The sequence below is a fragment of the Sturnira hondurensis genome, unplaced genomic scaffold (genome assembly GCF_014824575.4).
Source record: "Sturnira hondurensis isolate 20B ecotype Veracruz unplaced genomic scaffold, ASM1482457v3 Scaffold0004152, whole genome shotgun sequence".
In the NCBI taxonomy this organism is placed as follows: Eukaryota; Metazoa; Chordata; class Mammalia; order Chiroptera; family Phyllostomidae; genus Sturnira; species Sturnira hondurensis.
The window spans coordinates 313,600-337,028 of record NW_028076783.1 but is presented as its reverse complement, the minus strand read 5'-3'; the positions used below and the strand labels follow the sequence as shown (position 1 = coordinate 337,028).

The 23,429-nt window shown below is 39.0% G+C and overlaps 1 protein-coding gene and 1 long non-coding RNA gene across 3 annotated transcripts in view; one reads left to right on the top strand and one right to left on the bottom strand.

Annotated features, from left to right (window-relative positions):
- Positions 1–17,138, bottom strand: part of MBNL1 (muscleblind like splicing regulator 1) — a 193,543-nt gene extending 176,405 nt beyond the window's left edge. The window contains exon 1 of one of the 2 annotated variants that reach the window (XM_037044790.1): positions 16,875–17,138. The gene's annotated coding sequence lies outside the window, so the exon portion shown is untranslated. The remainder of the gene's footprint in view (positions 1–16,874) is intronic. The other variant, XM_037044802.1, reaches the window with a different exon arrangement.
- LOC118986102 (uncharacterized) lies at positions 1,100–22,541 on the top strand. The gene is made up of 3 exons (XR_005066308.1): positions 1,100–1,182; positions 20,919–21,032; positions 22,457–22,541. It is a non-coding gene; the product is annotated as an uncharacterized LOC118986102 (long non-coding RNA).
- Positions 22,542–23,429: the final 888 nt, after the last annotated feature.

Sequence of the window (23,429 nt, the reverse complement as noted above, 5' to 3'; positions counted from 1 at the left end):
AATCTCTTAAAAGTAGTCTCTAATAGGTCATATAATACAAATTCTATAGTGTAACTATTTTATGTACTATAATCCGAACATTTCTATGTATTAACTCTGTTCCATGTAGAATAAAAGCAACTGGAAAAATATGGCCATTGCCTTACTTGTTTCCAAATACAAACAAATTTTTGGAATTACCAATAGCAAGGTTGGTTTTTCCCCCTACACATGTACTGTATCTATCTCTTCATTTCTTTTTTGAAGTTCTTTTCTTTTGACTTCGCCATATCCCACACCCCTTCCCCCTGTCCATTCCACTGTATGGGATTTCTCTCTTTCTCTGAATCTTTTGTGGGCTCCTCCTCTTCCTTCTTACCTCTCTGTTTCCCCAAATTACCCTCAGACCATGTCTCAAGAAATGCCCTGAAGGGACTTTTTCAATAAGAACAATTGATGTCACATTAATACATGGTCTGAGCTTCATACACACATCCTTTTCTCTTTTCCCCTCTTTGCCTTGGCCAACAGTGTGGCAACTGAGCTGTAGAGTCATAAATTCATTCCAGTATCTTCATGTGAGTGTTGGTGGGCGGGCTATTGAGCTCCTTAACTCACTTAACCCATGCTTATTGAGCACCGACTGTGGGCCAGGAGTTGTGCTTGGCACTGGCAATACAGAAATTATTCAGACTTCAAGGTGCTCACAGTCTAGTTGGTGGAGACAGATGTGGCAAAAAAAAGAACCTCATACATTTGGAAAAGAGAGTGGCAAATGAAACAATTTCGTTAAATCCAGCAAACTCTGAGTGCTCACATGTGCCGAGCAGATGGCAAGGGGGATGAGACTGGGCCAGGCCTTGCTCGGCACAGACCCCCAAACAGCTGGCAAACGGTAAAATTACCCGGCGCATGTTAGGGCTTCATGGCAGAAAGAATGACACAGGAAAGTGGTGGCGGGCCAATAGACAGACAAGCAACTTGATCATATGACCACTTTAAACAAATCGTTGCCCTAGCAACCTGGGGAGAAAGTTTGTTTTTCTTATTTTTCACGCTGCCTTTAGCCTCCTAAGTGTCAAGCCCAATTCCGAGACCCTGGGGTTCCCAGACTGCAGATGTCCTGACCCTGCCTTCGGTGAGTCCTAGGTCGGCCTCGCAACTCTCCTCCTGCTTCTGGGGACTTGGATAACAAATCCTCAAGTAGGTGATGGGAGATTATCTGATTAAAGTCATTTGCACTAAGGCGAGAATGAGGCTTAATCCTTTAAAACTGTTTGCTTTGACAAAGGATAGTTTGTTAACTACAATAAAGCACTAATTGGCTGTGAAAGGATCCCTCCTCCTCACCTCCCCAGACTCCCCACCCCCGTCCCCTCCCTTTCTGTGCGAGGGAAACTGGTGAGTTCTGACATCTCCGGGACTCTAACTACCCACATTATCTCCTCGAACCCCCACTGGAGGCCTATGAGATGGTACATTTAAGACCATCTGACAAAGGAAGAAATGGAAACTCAGACAGGTGCTCTTGCGGGCATTTTGGATCAATGAAATCGAATTTCTGGGAGTGATACTCAAGTCTCGGTTGGGTTTTTGATTGTTTGTTTGTTTTTGTTCGTAAAGATTCTCAGATGATTCCAATGTGCAGTGAAGGTTTTCTACCACAGAGCGGGAGTTTAAGTAGTGGCATTATCTAGAATCAGTGGCAACCCCCTGGCCTGCTCCGTGTCTGTCCCCTTGGCAAGTGAAGTGTGTTGGGCTGTAGAGAAAGAGCGCTGTCGGCAGGAGACTCTGTCTCCAAGCAGAGTTAGGGGTGGGGAGCTGGGTGGGGGTGCACCGCCGTCGTGCGCCTGGCTGGACACGGTGCTTCTCGGGCAACGGAAATATGCTTCCCTCTTTACCCGGTAAACGTCAGCAGCTTGTGGGCTTAAAGACAAAGGAGACAAACAATCAAGGCCACACAGAGTATACTCCTACACACTCTTTCATGCTCAGGTTGCTGTTTGCTTAAAATACTCTACCCTGTGTCTTTCAAAGAAATTGTAAAATAAAATAAAATAAAATAAAATGCGATCAAGTCATCTTGAGGGGAAAAAAGTAATAACTTGTGATTATGAAAGTCCCTTGAGAATGACACTGTGACCTCTGAGAGCCACTAGGGTCCTGGGGCACTTCCTTTTGCATTTATTTATGTTAAATAGAGAATATATGTATGGTGTAGAAAAGATATACATATATGCATATGTATTATATATATAACTTTGTTGGTAAAATGTGTTTGCAAATTTTAGTATGTATTGTATATTCGTTCAACAAATTAATATAGTTAAATTATAAATGCAAATAAGTTAATAAGACCCTTCTCATGGGTAGCTCATTTGCAGGTTATGTTAGCAGTCTTTAATTTATGGTCTTTGCGAATGTGCCATTACTCCAAATAACCCTTCCAGCCACACCTGGGTGCATCTGAGTGGCCATTTTTCTGCCAGAAGCTTAGCAATGAGCAACCATGGACAGGACCCGATTCCATCTAGCCGTCTCCGTGCTGGATGTATTTTCAGACAGCGTGGAACACTCCTGCCCCTATTCAAGTTTTTCTGGCCACAGGTCATCACTAACTCCTGGATTTTCACTCTAAGCCTTTTCGCTGTCTGCTTTCCTGTCCCGTTCTCAGAAAGTCCCTGAGCGCCTGACATAATCTTGGCTTTTCCTGGACACTGAGGCTGTGGGGCGAGGACAACGAGACTGCAAGCCTCTTGGAACGTGCCACACAGCAGGGACAACAGATATGAAACAGTAAACACTTCCAGTCGATTAACGAATATAAATGGGCCAGGTGTAGAGAAAGAGGGAAACAAGTGACAACCAATGAATCTGAACTCAAAAGATAAACAATTATCCGTATTTTATGCTTTTTTTCATTGAATTCAAACATATAGAAGTCTATATGTGAACGCCATCATAGTACTTACACCACACATCTACCCTGATTTATAAAGTAGAATCTGTAAAACATAATTCCATTACTGGAGACATGAGATGGCGACTTTATTTCTGATAAGATGCAGGGGGTCCACCACATAGCCCTTGAGCAAGGACCAAAAATTTTTTTCAGCTGATTAGTACTGTGCTGTCCTTGCTACATTGGTTTTTGTGAATATGTGTGCGTGTGTGTGTGTGTGTGTGTGTACTTTCATTCGTTTCCTGGGCTTACCGTTTTGAGTTTTTGATATGTACCGAGAAAGCCAGCTTCTCTTTCATACTTCCAAAAAGTACAACATGTCAGCTTTTGAATTAATGTATGAAAATCCAGTAGGCTCTGGCCAAGTTGCTCAGTTAGTTAGAGCATTGTCTCAATCCACCAAGGTTGCAGGTTTGATCCCCAGTTAAGGCACATTCAAGAATCAACCAATAAATGAATAAATAAGTGGAGCAGCGAACCAATCTCTGTCTCTTTCTTTCCCCTGTCTTTCTGAAATAAATAAATATATTTTGAATATTTTTAATTATTTAATTGATTTATTTTTTAAGATTTTATTTCTTTATCCTTAGAGGGGAAGGGAAGGAGAGAGGGAGAGAAATATCAATGTATAATTGCCTCTCATGCATCCCCTGCTGGGAACTGGTCTGCAACCCAGGCATGTGCAGTGACTGGGAATTGAACCGCAATCTTTTGGTTTGCAGGCCAATGCTCAATCTACCGTGCTACACTAGCCAGAGCTAATTTTGAATATTTTTAAAAAGCCAATGGTATTATCTTTTGTTTTATCCAAGTAAAAGACTCTTTAAAAAAATGTTCCTGGATGAAATTTTTTTTTTCTGTTCCTGGATATAAAAAGGAATGTGTGCTTATTTTAAATAATGTGTCAAGTGCCTTTAACAGGAGTTTATTACTTGCGTTCAGGTACCATTCCAAAGATGTTTATACCTGATTGCTTTAGACTAGCAATAGAGCCGTAGTGTCTAACTCCAGCCCACAGGCTTACTCCCATGCAGAGTGTAACTTCTTTCTACAGCTGCAGGACTCCCATGTTCCCACAAAAGTACTTCCCTACCTGTCTTTTAGTCTCTACAATTAAGTAAAGAAAAAGTTCACTGGATAATAGAGGCTGGCCACCCTGGGCGTCTCTTTTCATGAAGTCATCCTTCTCTAAAGATAGTCTAAATTACAGACTAAGTCAGAATAGCTTTTCTACCTTCTGAAGACTATGAAGTCTGTTTATTCTTACACAGTCTGGTAGGTAGGTCTTGGGAAAAGCTGTAAATATATTTGTTGGAATCCCTAAACACTGAAAACTCTACATGGACCCTGGGTGACATTAACTTTGTTAGATTAGATTTGAACTTGTGGGAAAGGGCAGGCTTGGCATTAAATATCCAATTTATATGAGGTTGCCACATCAGTTGTAAGGAAAAGGCAGCCCATGGATGATACTGGGCACAACTTTGGGAATCTTCCTTGCCCTAGTGAAAGAAGAAGCCAACTCAAGTAAATCTACTTCATTTATGACTAAATTACCAGGTGACTAAGGGAGAACACTGTCTGCCTTGGCGTTACTGACAACAGGCACATACTTGCTAAGTATGACACATAGGCCATTCTCCATGAGGAACCGTCAGGCCTGCTGCAAGCTTGCTTTTCTGCACGTATTGTTCACGGCCCTTGGCAATAGAACAAACCCACCTCCCTCCGGCCTGTGTGTGCACCACACTTTTTAGAAGAATCGGGTTAAAAAACAAGAGAGTGTTATTTCAAAGGCTGCTGTTTTGCCCTTGGCCTTCATTCCTGTGAAAGAAAAAAAAAAAAAGTCTTTGGAGCCTGTCACTAGGCACGGGGTTCTGGACAGTCTCTAAGCCTCAGCTTCCTGAAACTTCCAGTGTGTGCTGCCTAAAACTGGGATGATGAATGCCACCGTGAAAGTGAACTTAACCCAGCCGGGCTTTTGAGAAAGGATCGCTCCTTCTGTCATTTACAATAGACAATCGCTATGAATTTAAAATCTACAATGTTCAAAAGAATAAACTCATGTTAAACTTCAGGTATCGTCTACATATAAAGATTAAAATTAAGTGACAACTTGAAGACATGTACAGCTACTCTTTGCAAGAGAAGAAGCTGATCCTCGTACAGGGTTTTTGAATAGGCAGGTAGGATGTAATTAAAAGGGAATCCATGATGTTCTCTGGAATGAGAGGCAGGCACTTCAGAAACATCAGTCTTCCTGGGTGAGCGCACAGCTTTCTTTGGTTCGACTCCCCTCCCTGCCACCGGCCTGACAAGGCAAAACAGCAGAGGAACAACCCGAGCCAAGCAAAACGCTTCTAACCACTTTACAGAAGACTGTATTGCTGCACGGCTGCGTGGAAACTTCTTCCTGTAGAGCCGTCTATGATTTCTTTGTTACTCGGTAAGAACCGTTGCCATAGGATAAAAATGTAGTTGTCTACTTGTTTCTTTTCAGTAACACAGTCAAGAGATCCTTCCAGGCATAGCTTTCCCCGCCTGCCCCCCCCCCCCCCCCCCCCCCCCCGCAGCTTTTACTTTTACCTCCCTGAAAAATGTGTCTCTCAACTTCACCAGAACAAACAGGCTCAGAACTCTAAGGGAGAAAAGAATGATAATGCGCTGCTGAGTATGATTTGGTAACAAAGGCTTGGGCCCCAGGAATGATGACATCATCAGCAGAAAGAGGAAGATTTAATTTACACTTGTGAAGAAGATTCTTTTCCAACCAGAGGAACAAAGCCACATAAGGCAGAGGGAGAAGCATCCTCAGCATCCAGTTCTGGAGGGTGATCATCAAGTTAGCTAAACAGAGTCACGTCTCAAGGCCATGTGCTCTTTCTATGCTCCGCTCCTAAATGAACAAACGGTGCTACTCTTATGAGAGAAAACCTGCTACTCTCCTACTTTCAGCAGATATGCTACTTGGGTAATCTGTCTACCTAAGGTGAGCAGCAGGTCAGGGAGTGGCTTCGTGTTTTAGGAGTGTTCTCTCATATTCACACATCGCAGATTGTCACACATTTATTCCCTCACACACATGCCCTTGGAAACCACACAGCACCTCACACTTTGCAATAATCTGGTCATATGGTGAATCATCATATTTACATGATAAGATAAAATGCACCACTTAAACAGCATATAAGTTGTCTGTACACCTCCACACTTCCCAATACCAGTGGCATATGGTCTCCTATCTGGGCATTGCCAGGAGCACTCAAAAATTAGCTTCTGGCTCTCACAATATGATGTCTGCTTGCCCTGGGAAAATTACAACTGTGTTCCTCCACACTCCACCTATTGTCATCCTTCTGGCACACACAGTCAAAGGCCACAGTAGAATTTTTGACTGTCATCTCTTAACCAGAAATAGAAGCCATACTCATTGTCCATAACTCTGTGTTCACTTCCGTAAATATTCTTTATTTTTTATTTTGTACTTTTTAAAGAACTTTGAATTTTATTTTTCAATTGCAGTTAAGTCAGTATTATTTTGTGTTAGTTTTAGGTGTATATTACAGTGGTTACACAATGACACCTCACTAAGTGCTCGCCCTTCTATTTCCAGTGCTCACTTTGCAGAGTTATTGCAATATCATTGACTACATTCCTGATGCTGTACTTTACACCTGCTGACTACTCTGTAACTATCAAATCGTACTTCTAAATCCCTTCCTCTCCCTGTTGTTAGCTTCTTAAGTATTGGGGGAGGCCATTTGTTCATTTGCTTCTTAATGGACAGATGTTGACCCTGCTTAAGCAATAATAATACTTATAATAGTGGTAGAATATGCTCTTTTCAGTAAGCGCTTGCATTCCCTTCCCAAATCACATTTAACCTGCCAGCTCCCTCCAAAAGTTGCATGCCACTAATTTTTGACTTAAAAGGTTAACAATTGGGTCATTTAGGTCTACGGAGATAATAGAAATACATCGGAGAAAATGTATGATTACTGTGGCAAATGCAGAGTAAGTTACTACCGCTTGGACGTGAAACAGGTTGCTGTTGCAAGGTCTCTATTGTCTGCTGTCACTGGACACTGCAAAGCAGCCTTTCTCTGGCCTTTTCTGCTTCGTAGCCATGCAAAAGTGAGAGCGCCTAATGACCCCATTACCAGACATCAGTGGGCCTATTTTCAATGGCCATAGTAGTGTCAGTTATTCCGTAGTCAAATAGCTGGAAAATTTTAAGTTGGCAAATTTAAATAATATTTGATCCCTTTTCACTTTTATCAGACTCACAGCTGTTATGGAAATGAAAAGGTAGGAAAATACAGTTAACCTTTGAAGGTAAATGCAGCTTAGCTGAAACTTCTCGAAATATAATAATTTATTTCCGAAGAAAGCTTGTGACCTCAGAAGTAATTCCTGCGTGCCTTCGAACAACAGTTTTCCTGGCCTGTGTTAAACTCAGATAATGAATGGTTCATTCATTGCATGCCCCTCCCTAGTTCACGCATGTGCATGTATTTGCAAATATTTGCTCACCATGTACAAGTCCTGTTCTTGGCCTACAACCTCGGTGACCTAGTCTTCTGTCACCTCCTTAGCTTCATCTCCCACCACCCTCTGAGGCTTGTAATCCCCCTTCTGCTTCTCAAATATGCCAGGCTCCCTCCTGCCCCTGCTCTTCCCATCCCTCCTGCTGGGCCACTGTTCCCTGAGTTCTCTGCATGGTGCTTCCACCTTCTCATTGCTCAGGTCTTTGCTTAATTTAATGATTTTGCTTTCGAGAGGCCAGCCTGGAGGCCAGCTAGGTAAACCTTGTTTTCCTCCTCTGTCTCTCTATTCTTTTACTTTGCCGAATCTTCTCCTGGCTATCACCACCTGAAACTTCCTTTTCCAAACATTTACTTGTTTACTAGTTTACTCATTGTCTTTCCCCGGTAACTTCAAGTTCAGGTCCTTGAGGGCAGAAACTTGGTCTTGTCCATCATTGCCTGCCCTGTATCTAGATCAATGCTCACATGGGTGATGCTTGATGTATAAATACGTGAACAAACGCCTTTCAAAATGAAAACAGAGCCTTCTCACAAGAGCTAAAATCCTCTCTCACACCCCCTACTTCCTGAGAAGAACCACAGAGGCAGACCTAGCAAATACCTCCTATGAGGACAATCGAATAGAGAAAAAAATGGCTCAAAATAAATCTCCTGAAGCATGAAAGTGTGTTCTCAGTTCTTTGAGATTTTTCTGAGCTTTTTGAAAGTGGATTTACCCAACTCTTTTCCACCTAATGACAATGTCGATGCTTCAACTTTAAAGTTGTTTCTTCCCAGGGAGCTTGTGCCATCACCACGGCCCCTGAAAGTACAGCTGTCAATTTTCCTTCTGTCTCAGGCAACACTTTTTATTTTTCATATTATGCTGAAAATCTGCTTCTTTTAAGATTTGTCAAATCAGAGTATAAGACATCTGAGGCTGGGGCTCCACCATTTAATTAACTGTGTCTAAACCACAGCTTTGTCTGCCTTCCTTCTCAACAAAGAAGCAGAAGCAAAGTAACAATGTGACAAAGGTCCACTTTAGACACCAGTGCACCAGGATCCGTTCTGTGACCGTTATCAAGCTGTCTTTCACACACTAAGCCTTCTTCCTCTAATTTTTTTTTCAATTACATTTGGCATTGAACGTTATTTTATCTTAGTTTCAGGTGTGTAGGACAGTGGGCAGACAATCATATAACTTCTAAGTGATTGTCCCTCCATAATTCTACTTACCCACCACCCACCATACATAGTTGTTATAATATTATTGACAATATTTCCCATGTTGGACTGTGTTAAGCTTTTTTAAAAAAAATCTGTAAAATAGAAATAAGTTTATTTATTTCACAGGCTTGCTCTGAATATGAAACTGGTTAATCATGGGAAGCACCTGACATGAACTGATATTTTAAAATGCTACTAAAAAACTAGTACTACAAATGCTATGCAATGGTGCTAAAACGGATACTAAGAAATGTTTAGGAAAGCTGTTGCTCTTGACATTGTCACTATTATCAGCGTGGTCATCCTTGTTATTTAGGTTCTAATACTCTCAAGAACCGACTCGTTTTTATGAACTTAAACTTCATATTCTGGCACAAAAGAAACAGTGTCCCTAGAGCAGCTTTGTAATCCACTTCACGACCAATAATAGAAGCAGGAAATAATTGCAAAACAATATGTGAACTATATGTGCAGCCGTGAGGCCAGCACAGGCAGACGGTTAATCAGAAAAGGATTCTGAAAGGAGATTGCTCTTCCATCTGGCTGGAGGAAAGCAATGAATCCTAACCCGCAAACAAAGGTGGGCGCACGTGTTTCTGGGTGGGGCTGGCAGGGGCAGACGAGAGCCAGGGCAGCGGGGCAGCGGGGCAGCCATGCGGAGCGATCGCCGCCCAGGCTTGTAAGAGACTAGCAGCAGCCATCGAGAACTCCTCTTTTCTCAGCTCAGTGGAAGAGCCCACACAGAAAAAAGGAGAACTACTCGGTCTACTTGTCGTCTCTGGAGACCACTTTTTTGTTTCAGTTCCTTTCACTCCGTGTTAACAGAAATATCCCCAGCTGTCAACTGCATGGTTGTTTGGAGCCCTACCACGACCATGGCCTGCTGCAGGCGGCCATTCGATGTAGGTGTTATTTTTATTATGCCTATTTTCACTGTACATGTGGCTCAGAAATGTTGCGCTCTTCATCTTAATCGCCATTTATTTGAGTACCTGCTGTGTTCCATGTATTATTGTAGGGACTGAGGATAGAGCATGAACGAAACAGACCAAATCCCTACCCTCATGGAACTTACATTCTAGTGGGAGTAACAGACAATAAATAATTGAATAAGAAAATAAAGGCGACATTTTTATGTAGTATTAAGTGCTGTTAAGGAAATTAGACTGGGACAAAAGGATAGAGAGTGAGTGGGCTAGAGCTTATTACAGCACAATGTGCAGTTGGTCATGGGAGACAAGCCTTTGGAGGAACATCTGAGCAGAGACTTAAACAAAGAAGAATTGTGTCACAGTGATATGTGTGGGAAGAGCGTGCCAGGAGAGAGGGGAGAGCGCGTGTAAGGTCCCTGAATCAGAAATGGGGGTAGAATATCCTAGGGGCCAAATGAGGAGCGGAGCCAGAGCTGAGTGGATAAAGGGATGAGCAATAGGATAAGAGAGGGGAGGTATAGGTGGAGGCCAAGACATGAAATCTATAGTGAGCAATGTGGATTTTATTCCAATTAAAATAGGAAGCCATTGAAGAACTTTGAGAAGGGAGCCACATAATTTGACTTAAAATTTAAAAGGCAATGCTGGCAAGGATGTAAGAATAGAAAAAGGGAAACTTCAGAGGAGACTACAATCAGAACCGAGCTGTCTAGGACAGAGTCTCAAGTGGTACTCCAGGTGGTGGAAGGCGTGAGCCTGGTCAGCCTTGGGATATTTTGAAACTTATGGATAAGTAGGATGTGGGGGAGGGAAAGAAAGGAATCAGTGGTGCTTTTGACCTAGATAACTGATTGTAGGATGATGCCAATTACTGAGTAAAAAACAACAGGGATGGAGCAGAGAAGGGAAGTTAATGAGGAATTTTATTGTGGACCTGTTGTCTTTGAGATGCTTGTCAGTATCTGGGTGAAGAAATTTTATGATCCCTTTGAGGTATGAGTCTAGAAACTGGCAGAAAGTTAAGGTAATAGGGATTTCCTTTTTAAAATTTAAGGTTAATGGACACGATGTCTGGAGAAAGAAGAGGAGTAACATACACAAGATCTGGAGACAGAAAGGAAATTGAAAAGAAATTTTTTGACATGGACCCACTTGCTGCCACAAATATTAACATATATTCAGGGCTATGATTAGTGGAGTAGCATATGGGGGAGTAGTGAGGATAGGAATATTCTAGAATCAGTTATGTAAAAGAGTAAGAATTTTTTCCTAGTACTTATGAACTACACAGATCCATGGTTGTTTCTTTCCTTATCTAATTATGGGATGATATATTCAGATTTTAAAAAATAATCTCTGGATAATAAATGTATAAGATTGACCAGTACCAGAGATATCTATTTTCTTATCTGGAATTGTCAGTTTTTGGAATGCCCAGGAAGGTAATTGACTTCAGGCTACAGTAAATGTAGTTTGAATAGAATTGAAATATAAAGATAGAAGCTCATATAATAACTCAATCACTTATTTCTAAATTGCATCATAATGGTTGAATTAGGACATATGAGGTTTGTTTAATAAAAATAGCTGGGGCAAGAAGCAATTAATCTTCATGGCTTAGAGAAAAAAGATTAAAGTAAACCAATTTAAAAAATGAAATTAAATCAATAAGAATGCAAAGGAGAAAAAAAGATCCTAAAACTGCAAACAAGCTGAAACAAATGAACGCAATTGTATTTCAAATGAATACTGTGATAACCCTGAACAAAGAAAGAACACAGTGGGAGGGTGGGAGGGAGGGGGTGAGGAGGAAGGCAGGGTAGAAGGGAAGCAGGGAGGGAGGAAGGAAATTAGTGACAAAGAGAGGTAGTGAAGGAAGGAAGGAAGGAAGGAAGGAAGGATTCATTCATTCAAACAACTTACAAACACAGCATTTGGTGGCGTTTGAGTGTGTGGTGGGGAGGAGCACACACAAACCCCTCATTCTTTTTCAGTAGGTTTGTTTGTTGTAGTGATTGGGGTAAAGCAATTCAGAAGTGATTTCAGATGTATTATGGAATCGAGCAAATGAGTAAGAATGATGATATTGTTAGGACCCAGGGCTTGTACTGGGGGAAAAGGAGCACACAAATATAGAACAGAGGAGGGCAAACAAAAATCCTGTGCAGACAAGTTGGAATTGGAGGTATCAGATGAATTTGTCATGTGCAAAATATATGTATATGTGTGTGTGTTTATGTATCTATGCATATCAGTTTGTGTATGCACACTTGTATATTTGTGTCTCTACCTGTATGCATGCATTAATACATTTACCTGAAAGACTCAAGGAGCAAAAATACTCCAGTGGCAGTGAGCATCCTGACTCCCAGATCTTAGCCTCTAACACCATTCTAAACAAAATGAGAAATGAATGATTCTAGGGGTGGGACAGGATAACGGTCAGATCAGCCAGGACATATTTTTAAGCCACAAAGTACACATAACTAAGTACTCACTAACATGGTAGGAGAAGGCTACAAAGATGGAAGCTAGAATGTGGACACCTGCAGCATCCAAATAATTAGGCAGTAATGAATCACAAAGCACTTCAAAGACAGAAATTCAGTAACAGAGGCATACATATATGAATAATTCAATAAAAGGAAGAGAAGAGAGTTTCTTTTGCTTGCAGTAGAAAGCCAAAGACTGACACACATGTGCCAGGAGTCTTGGAGTTAAAATATCATCACTTTGTACAGATGGTAAGAAAGATTGCATCAGATCAGAGCAACAATTAATACTAAACTCAATGGGGAATTTCTCGTGGAGAGCCATCATTATAAAATGTAGAAATCAGGCACCGCCTTGACTAGGAGACCAAAATGATTGCCAGTGTGGGACAGACGAGCACCGTGCACTCATTCTAGAGACAAGAGCCAGAGAGGAAACACTGTCACCTGTGCAACATTCTAGCAGAAAACGCACAACCACCATCTCATCACGAGGAAATGTCAGACAATGCAAAGTGAGAAACATTCTATTGAAAAGAAAGGAGTTGATGAATAGGCTGCACTCATTAACATTTTGGGTAAACACTTTCATAAAAGACAAAGAAATTATGTGGAAATGTTCCTGAGTAAGGGGGAGCTAAAGAGACATTGCAGCACAATGTGAGACTTGACTTTGGACTCGATCCTTTTCTGGAGGAGAAAATATCATAAAGAGTATTCTTAGGTGAGTAGCATGACTAGAATATGGACACATTAGATAAAAGTATCATATCCATGGAACTTACGAAGTAGATAATTATATGTAACTACTGTGTAAAACACTACCTCGATTTTAGTAATAAGACACAGAAGTAAGGGCCTATGTTGTTCATAATTTAGCCTCAGGTGATTTGGGAAAAAAATTATGGAGATGAAAGATATAAAGAATGAGAGTGAATTATAAAGTAAATAGGGCAAAAAAATTACAAGTAGGCAAATCTTGGCAAGGGTATATGGGAGTTCATTTTATTATTTTTATTTTAGAACTTTTTTAAGCTTGAAATTATTACTTCTAAATTTAAAAAATGTTAAAAATGAAGTATTACAAGTGTTTCTAGTGAGCACTTAAAAAATTTAGTGTCATCAGAAAACAGCCCCATTTTATGGAGAATGTTTTGGCCTCTCCTCTAATTCAGATCTGTTCAGCAACATAGAAAAGGATAAAAGCACCTGTTTAAGTTTTTTTCCTACAAAAAGCGAAAATAAATTTAACTAAGGTATATATTTTGAAAAAATACTATTTTTTTCATATTGAGAACAAACTGGTGGTTTTTCAAGATTGTATTACTATTTATATTGTTTCCAAAAAGAAGAATTTTGAGAATATGATAACCTGTACATAATACAAAACACTAAAAGTGTATGATGAAGTCTCTATAAAGTAGAAAAATGATGAGATGTGACATTTTATGCTAGTTCATGGAACAGTGCCTATAGGCGAACTTAATTTCTGATTTACTTTCCATGGTTCCTATATTAACAAATGGTTTAAATGCCATTTTTTTAAACCTTGGATTTAAAAATACAAATTTAGCATTTTCCTCATTCTGAAAAAAATTAAAATTTATTTTCTGCACATTTCTAGAAAGATGAAAAATAAAGCTGGAAGGAATTTGGAAAACATTGAATCTAAATTCCCAGTTTTAGTTCATGTAAAATAAAAATATCAATGATGTCAGGTAAATGTTGCAAATATAACAATATTGCTCAAACGACAATTTATATTTTAAAGATTATAAAAATATCAGTTTTTATTTTCTAAGTAGAGATTGTCTCTACTTAGTATAAGTCTAAGTGTAAATTGTCTGTATTTAATGTATACTTTATATGGAAATATGCAGAAATGAAAACATACTTGCATTTGTCCTTTAAATCGGCAGAAACTATTTCTTATGTGGAAACAAGATACATATTCTCTCTTACAGAGCACATGTACTGCCACTGTGCATATTTTTGTGAAAACAATAATTTACCATTTACTTAACATATATTTAAATCAATATAATAAATATGGATATGCTACATGTCATACAAACGAATATAAAGTCACATGTATTACAAATAAATACTTCAACAATGTAGGCGGACTTGAATTTCTTTTTAAAAGCAAAAGACCCACATTACCCAGATTTAGAGGAGTTTTATTCCTGAATTCCGTCCCTATTAGTTTGTGCCCAAACTATAATCTTTCTTTTGTATTTTTGTAACTATGAAAGAGACCGACCAGAGGAAAAACAAAACAAACCAACCAACACATATTTCAACCTTTCAAAAGGTCTTTTGGAAGTCTCCTCACTTATGTCAAAAGAACAAATAGCGTTGTGGTTTCAAAGTGGAGTTATTATTTTAAAGGCACAAAGACAGCAGGGATGGGATAGAGTCCACCCTAAGCAGCTTCAGCAGCTGGTAAGTTCATATCGTGAAGGAGGGAGCCACCCCTACGTGGTGAGATGAGCCCAACCAACCCTTGAGACGAATCAGTTGACAGGTCCCCGGCAAGCTCCCTCACTTGTCATAGGCAACCATGCCTTTTGAAGACAGATATAAAATTTTATAATGCTACACAGAAATCAACTTTCATGAGCGTCAATGCGAATTTATGTCTTAGTGTGTCAAGTGAATGCGACCTTAATGAAACATAGTAAAATACGTGTCTATAGTTCAAAAGTCAAGATCTCTGTTTTCCAGCAATAAATTGTTTACAACCTTATATCTCACTTCACTTTAAAAACGTGGCTTTAGGGGCAGGCTCTACATGCCTTTTCTTACAACAGCCTGGGCAATAAAAAGCATGCGCAATGCGTGCCCTGGTCTCCTGACAATGTAAAACTGTCGCCTTCAACCATCTTTATGTCTCATGGAAATGCAGCCAGACAGGCACTATATTTTTTCTGTACATACAATTTTCTCAAAGACAGAATAATTTCAAGCTTATTTTCCATAATCTAGAACTAGGCTATTTGTTCAGAAACTTTCATAATTCTTAACAGCAACAGCAACAGCAACACATCTGTCTTGCCAGCAAGATGGCATCTTCCCGACTGCCTTGCGCTGTATTTGCTGCTCTTCATTACAGTGGTCCTCAATTAAAACTGCGATTTCCTCAGGCTTCTTGGCCATTAGCAGTTCTTCAGTGTGATGCCACACTATGTATAAACCAGCTGCAACAGTTAATAGTCCAGGATAAAAAATATATTTCATACTTAAAATTCTGGACATTTAAAAATTCTTCCTTATTAAAAAGAGAGGTCATGAAAATAGTATTGTTGTAAATAACATAACCAAACTCTGATGGAATTAGTCATGTTTAATTAGTGTATGATACAGAGGCTGAGGATGCACCGTATTTATGGGTTTCTCACAACTCTCAACTTCATTTAAAAACGTTGATCTCTTTAAGGATGTCAGCCTTGAGTCAACAGTGCATTTCCTGAATTTGTAATACTAAACATCTGCTTTCCTTCTCCCTGTAATCTCTGTTACAGTGCCTTGGGTCAAAAACCCCTATTTTCCAGGTAATGTAATAGAACTAGTAGGTGAACACTGTTTATCCAAATTAATACAAGTTAAATCTATTATTTGATGGAACAATGTGAACTTTCTCTGCTGGAAGACATGAGATTAAATTTTTTTTTCAAAAGTTAGGTAAGCATTTTCATATTCCGTTACTTGGGATATTTACCTTTACCAAATCTCAAACACCAAATGCGTGATGTTTACCACCATTTCAAAATGAGTAGCTGGCGGCAAACCACCCAAACTTTCATATATATAAACAGAAGAGTTCATTTTCCATTTTAAAAATGTATTATATATGGTAATGTTCATACCAAAGTATAAAGAAACCAACCAACTGTGTTTAGAAGGAAGATTTAAATTTGCTAACTAATAAATATATATTAAATACTTAATATGTATAAGCATTGCTCTAGATGGACACGATAAAGAAAAAGTTTTCTGCTGGATTTAAGTTATTTTAATATTTCACTAATGAGATCAGTTTTTGCTTAATTGGATCTCCAATTATGAATCCAAATGATCTTACTTTGTTTTAGTTCTCGCTTTATTTTTAAGCATTTTTATTGTAAATTAATTTTATTAAGAAAAAGTTGAATTTCTGAAATTAGATTTAGTTGTCTCATTTACATTTCAAAATCATACTACCTATACTATAAATTGCTTTTTCTGTAGTATTTAAATATCATCATAATGTGATAACATGAAAAATAATACTGAAATGTCACAATGTAAATAATACAATGTATTTTGGCAGTGGGTAAAAACAAATGCAAGATTTCTTTTTTCCTGGATAGTGTCCAACTAGTAAAATGCAAAATTAACAAAAGGATATATGTAGGAGAATTTACAAGTGTTAGGAATAAACTAGAGCTAGGAGAAAAGAATTTCTCAAAGTTTATTATTAATCTAAAAATTCCTGCAGCATTAAACTAGGAAGAAAGGGTATTTTTCACTTTGCAGTTAAAATAATGAGATCAATGAGAATTTTTTAAATCTCTAGCTTTTAAAAGGTTGCATGTGAAGTTGGAACTTTGCAAGTTTTTAAAACTTTTATATTTAATACATTGACTACTCACTGAAGAGAGGTATTATTTGTCTAATCTACTTTGTAATCCAGCCAGCATTTAAATTGCTGTTCTATCAATGGCAATCCAAATGATAAAATAAAAAATAGCAAGTAACAGTTTCTTCTTACCTCTGTATTATTTACAGTTGCTTGTTAAGCTGCTTAAATAGTTGAGTTAAACTCCCGGCACCTCCAAAGAGCTCTGTTCTCCCCTCAACTGTCTTCTGGAGTCATTTTCTTTTTCCTCTGCAGAGAGAAGGATGGTCCTACCAAAAGAGGAAGTTGTGAAACACCAGAGTCATTATGCTTTATAAATGTTATAAAAATGGAGAATTATGCACAAAGCTTACACTTGGGATCACAGTAACAGGCCATAACTTGTATAGGTGCACATATATAACTAATGTACACACATATTTATATATGTAAGCAAATTTTAGAAAAGTTATCAAGGCCTGTACTTCATTAAGTAATGCTCATTTACATAAGGAAACGTCTTGTGTGTGGTTGAATGATTATCATAGAAAACCAGAAAATACTGCTCTGTGTGGAAGAAAACTGCCAAGCTGATACATGAGGAATGAAATTGCTTTTATAAAGCTAATTAATTTGAAGTCTTTGGAGTATGACCTAAATGTTAATCTGACGACAGACATCTTGTAAAAAGAAACAAAAAAAATTTACTTTAGTAAACGACATTTTCCTGGAATCTGGGTAGCGGTTTTTTTTTTACCTATGAGTCTTAAACTTCCTTTCTCATGAGTAGTTGCCTGCTGCATGTAGATAAAGCATTGCAAAACCGAAACTGCTGCTTATCCAGGTGCTATGGTCTCTCTCCAGTTCAGCACAAGAACAAAAAAACGGGTGCGCCTCCTACCATGCTGACCATTTAACTGGTTAAGTTTCTAACAGGTTGGAGCACTAAACAACTTTTATGGGACAGTGGGGACAGTGATCGAAACAGGGCCTAAAACAATTGATCAAAGCAAACGCAATTGCCAACTTCAAATAAAAAGAAATACTTATATATGTACTGCTCTCTTGTCACTGCCTAATAGAAACACCTATAAGTGGAAACCAATCAACCAAACAAACAAGCAAGCAACATATAACCAGAGACACTGAAATAAAGAACAAGCTCACAGTAACCAGAGGGGAGGGGAGAGGGGGGAAATGGGGGAAGGAAGGGAAAAGGTCATCCAGGAACATGTATAAAGGATCCAGGGACAAAACCATGGATTGAGGGTGGGGGTGGGTGGAGTGGGGGCAAGCGGTGGCGGGAAAATGGAGACAACTGTACTTGAACAAGAATAAAAAAAGAAGAAGAAGCAAACGGATAGTTGCAATTTGTATGTGGCAGTCCCAGCACCACCTCCCTTGCTTGTTGAGGAAGAGGAAGGAGGTGGATTGCAAGAAAAACTTAATAATTATACAAACTTCCACATATTGTAAGCACCCCTTACTGGACTTTAGAAACTATTGTACTATCAGGGTACCTCTGTCTCTTAACTCTATTTTCAAAAGGGGCAGTAAAGTATAATTAGAGGTGATTTTCCACCTCACCTAAACTGATATTTTATATGAATTGGCCGAAAGTAAAAATAAATGAGAACAAACACTGCTAAGAAAGGTATCCCTCACACAAAACAAAACAAAGAAAACTCCAAACAGAATCCTATCAGCATGCCATTATTATAAAATTCAATGTGAATTCTTTAGTGAGATAGTTGTAGAAAAAATCCTTGAAGAGGTTATTAATGTGAATAACATTGTTTAGATGTTATGTATTTTGAGAAAATTGTAATATTGTAATATTTGAGTATTATTATAAAACTCTGGGCCCAAATATCTGCCTCTCTCCAAAGACATGGATCCACTTTTGGAAACACAGCGCCCAATGTCTTGGATTTTAAGGGGCTGCCTTGGTACTGTGTCCCTTGGACCTGGGTGGTGGGCATACTGTTTCTTCAAAAGGTCCCTTCCAGGTTGGTGGAGCTGGTCAGAGTTCCTACATCTTAAAAAACTTTCTTCTGCCTGATCGGCCCTACCTACTTCCCTTTTTGAGAAAGTTGTCGACATTGAGTTCCTCCAAGACCTTATAGTTTGTCTGTGTGTGTGTGTGTGTGAGAATATGCATAAAATAAAATTGACGTTTTTTTAGCATTTGAAAGTGTACTGTTCAGAGGTGTTAAGTGTATGCACATTGTTGTACAACAATCACCACCCTTCATTCCAGATACTTTTCATCCTCCCAAACTGAAACTCTGTACCCATTAAAAAATGACTCCCCACTGCCCACTGCCGCTCACCCAGTCCCTGGCAAACACCGTGCTGCACTGTGGGTCTGACTGCTGCAGGCACCTCGTATAAGTGAAATCATAAAACATTTGTCCTTTTGTGTCTGACTTATTTCAGTCAGTTTCAACCTGGTCATAGCATGTGCCAGAATTTTCTCTCTCTTTTTTTAAGTCTGAATAATTTTCCGTTATGTATGTACCACATTTTGTCTATCCATTCATTCTTTGATGAACACTTGAGTTGTTCCGCTTTGGGGCTATAGTGAATAACACTGCTATGAATGAGCATGTGTAAGTATCTGTTTGAGTTTCTGCTTTCAATTCTTTTGGCTATATAACCAGAAGGGAAATTGCTGGATCATATGGTAATTCTGTTTAAAATTTTTAGGACCTGCCACACTGTTAAATCCTTTTACCTCCCTCACACTTCATCCCTTGGCGTTCTGGTTTCTGCCTGTCCTATGCACCAAGTTTCTCTTCCCAAAGTCAGCAGATGACTTTGTTATCAACTCTAAATGGCACTCACTTGACCTCTTGCAGCACCTCGCCGAACGGACCACTTCCTCTCCCTGGCAGTGGCCTCTGTGCTTGCGTTCTTGACTCCGCCTCTCCTGACTAGGCAGCGCTTTCTTCTTTGGCTTTCCTAGCAGCTTCCTTAATTGTGCTCATCCCTGAAAGGCTGCCACTTCTCAGGGTTTTGTTCTGGATTGGCTCCTCTTCTTATCCACAACCTCCTCGATACAATTCCATGGTATCGGCACACACTTCTTATTCCCAATCTGTCTTCCACCCAGATGTCTCCTTAGAGTAGTTTTGACCAGTGCCAAATGGGAGATCATTTTTACACGTGATCTACAGGAGAAAGTCTTTGTATGGGTTCTAAGGTCACCCTGAATAAATTGTCACCCCTGCTATTGTTAGCCTGGGGCAGGTCAGCCATGTTCCGGAGTCCTGTTTCCTCATGTATGAAATAGGGCCCTAATCGACTCTCTTAGAGGGTTATTGGAATATTATTTTCTCAACATTCAAAAATATAAAATAAAGGACACTGGAATACTTGACTGTGTTTACCATATAAAATACAAATAAAGCAGAGCTTCATTTTTCCCACTTCTGGTAGGTTTCTGCTCCCCAGAGATAACTATAGCTGTCAGTTTTATGTGTATCTTTGCAGACCTATTTCCCATGTAAATATATATATATGCAGGACACATACAAAATTAAATAATTTTGTGGGTTTTTAAATGTACATAATATTACATTGTATGTTTTTCACTGTGACTTTTTAAAAATGTAACACTATAGCTTGAAGACGTCCCCAAGATTTTCTTTCTCGGCTGATTCACATGTATCTAAAGCCCCCACTGTTGAGACTGGTGTCACTTCTTCGTGATGAAAAATAGTGTAGCCTGTCCACAGTGCTGTAAATGCCCCTTTAAACGTTATGTACGAGTCTTTCTTTAAAGCAAATACAGAAGAGCAGAATTGTTGGACCAGAGGGCATACAGTTTTCAAATGTGCAGTGTGACTGCCTAATTACCCAGTCAGGGAAAGCTTTGCCAGTTTGGAATTCCAACATTTCCTGTTTTTACAAACTGTTGCCAGTATTTGATATAATCAAAGTTTTAAAGATTTGCCAGTCTGATGGGCAAGAAAAGGCTATTTTAGTATTTTAAATTTGTGTTTTCCTAATTACCCTAGTTAACATTTCAATGTTTGTGTCCCTCAAACATTGGGGGGCACAATGTTGTTGTTCTTAAATTGCCTGTTCATTTACTTCTGACATTTGTTTATTGGATCATTGTCAACTTATTGATTTGCAGGTTTAAACTGACCTTTTGTTTCAATGTATTGTAATCTTTCTTCTTGTTTAAAGGAGAGTGGGTGGAGAAGTAGCGGAACAGATGAAGCCAGAGAGGAAGGAATGATGTCTTGAAATATGATCCCTGAAGATGAAAAAACAAAAACAAAAAAACCCAAACCTGTCACTGTGGGTACTCAGATATTTTGGGTATCTGTTCTTTTCCATTCTTGCTCCAGTAATTGCCTGCTGTAACTTTTTTATGTAATCCTAAAATTCTTTGATAATGTCCTTGGTTTGGGGTGCAACAAGATAGCCCAGGCTCATTTTGCGTATTTCCTGCCTGAGACCATAATATACCCATTTCTCTAAAGGACCTGGATTCCTGTTAGTGGAACAGGGTTTTTGAGACCACGCTTAGACTTCAGTGATGCTCACTGCTACTGGAATAAACTGGATTATTACAAGCATTAGCAATTAGTCAATAAAATGTTAGTTCTTTCTATATGTCAAGCAGTAGATAGTTGCAAAGTATATTTAAGCATGTATTAGGAGCTTATAATATGCATAAGGTTATATCATATTTTGCATTAAAATAATTTAAAAGTAATATACCTATGCAACAAAACATGTTAAAATTGGGCATTGTTTTCTTGTGAAAGAATGTTTTAATAAATGAAGACAATAACATAGTAATTGTCATATCTCACATATAAAAATTTCAAAAATACTTTTTCAAAGAAATTTCAAAAAATATTAGATTGGAAAAATATGACAGAGCTTTTGCATTTTTATTATTTTCATTATTGTTTGTCACTAGATTCTTTATCTCTGTTTCCTTTATTTTTTTGCTATTATGCACTTATCACTTAAAATTAAGCAAGTATCTGGTATGTCTCTCAAAAAAGTGTTCAATTAAAATAAAATAAATATATTCATGGTTTTAGCTATCATTTTCCCCCCAAGACATTAAATGACTACCTTAAAGACTATAGAAGTAGCAGTATTTCAGCTGCTATCTGCATAGCTGGGCAGTGAGAGAAGTGCTCTGCTTCATTGGTTTATTTCTGAACTTATTAAAGCAATGGCTTTAATATTTAATAATTCATATAACTTTTCTGTTTTGATTTTATTCAGGTGGAGAATTGAAGGAAAAAAGCATTGTCTGATTATTCTCAAATACTTTTGATCCTCAGTTCCTCACCTGTAAAAGGGGGTGAGAATACTAACTTTATTATGCTCTCAGAACCCTGTCAGAGTTCTGTGAGCATTAATTAGATATTATAGGTAAGAAGCCAAGCAGAATATGTTTCCTGATAAGTACAATGCCGGTAACTTCCAACTTTTGAGAAAACACAATTGGCCATGTTTTCTCATTTATAAATTTACTTACTTATTTGAAAGCATTACTTTTATTGTGATTGTTGAAAAAAATGAATCAAAAGAACTAGAAATACAGAGGTTTGTGGAGAGTCTGTCCTTCATCCATTCCATATGTGTTAGGTTCATATGTAAGGAGTCCTACCAGGAACTCGGAATACCAGAAGAATCACTAGACTGTGTAGGTTACTCTCTCTCTCTCTCACCCCTCCCTGCTCCATTTTTTTCCCTAGAAGCTGATCACTACACACCACATCCCATGCTCCCTTGGCATCTTCCTTCTGGTTGACATTAGCCAGTGGATGCATCAACAGGAGACAGAGAAAGCAGAGCTGGAATGTGTTTCCCTATCCCCTTCATCTTGTCCGGGCACTGTTTGGGGAGTGGCTGCACTCCTCCCCTAAAGCCCCCTCCTCTCTGGCTGCTCTTCTAACTCAGCTGTATCTCTAACCAAGTTCCATTAAATGGTTCTCCCTTGCTTTTCAGGTCTAGGGTAGGTAACAGCTTTTACCATTGCCAACCTTTGTTTTGATTTGTTTGTTCTGTATTTTTTTTACCATACCTGGTTGACTCCTAATCATTTCAACACCTCTCAATAACCCTTCATTAAATTTCCAGAGAAAGGCTTTTTTCAATGCAGCAACTCGGGCAAGCCTTACTCTCTGCATCTACATTAGTCCTGTTATGCAATCAAATCAGGCATATTCCTTTGAAAGTGATGCATGAGAGGGTGTATGACAATTTCAGAGGAAACACAAAGTGGAAAGTTATAGAAGATGTCTTAGGCTGGAGGAATGAAGGGTCACACACTAAGAGAAAGTGATAATGACTTGAGACTTGAAAGATGAGTAGGACTTCATGGATGTTGAGAAGGGAGCGGGACTGGAAAAGGCACTGCAGTCCAAGAAAGAGCATCACGTCCGTGGTGTTGCACGTGGTATGCTGTTCCCAGAGGGCTGAGAAAGGGGTGGTGAAGGAGTGGATGAAGCCAGAGAGGATGACAAAGGGTATGGAAGGAAATGGTGCCTTGAAATAAAAATACATGTAGGTTAGCAATCAGGCCTTTTGGGCATCTATTCTTCTTATCCATTACTGTTTCTCTTGGTACCAAGGTTTGTGGGATTTTTCACTGAGGAACAGACTGAACTCATCCTTGGTATCACCCTGAGTAAGGTGAGTGGCATTGATTTTTCCTCCTACTCTAAC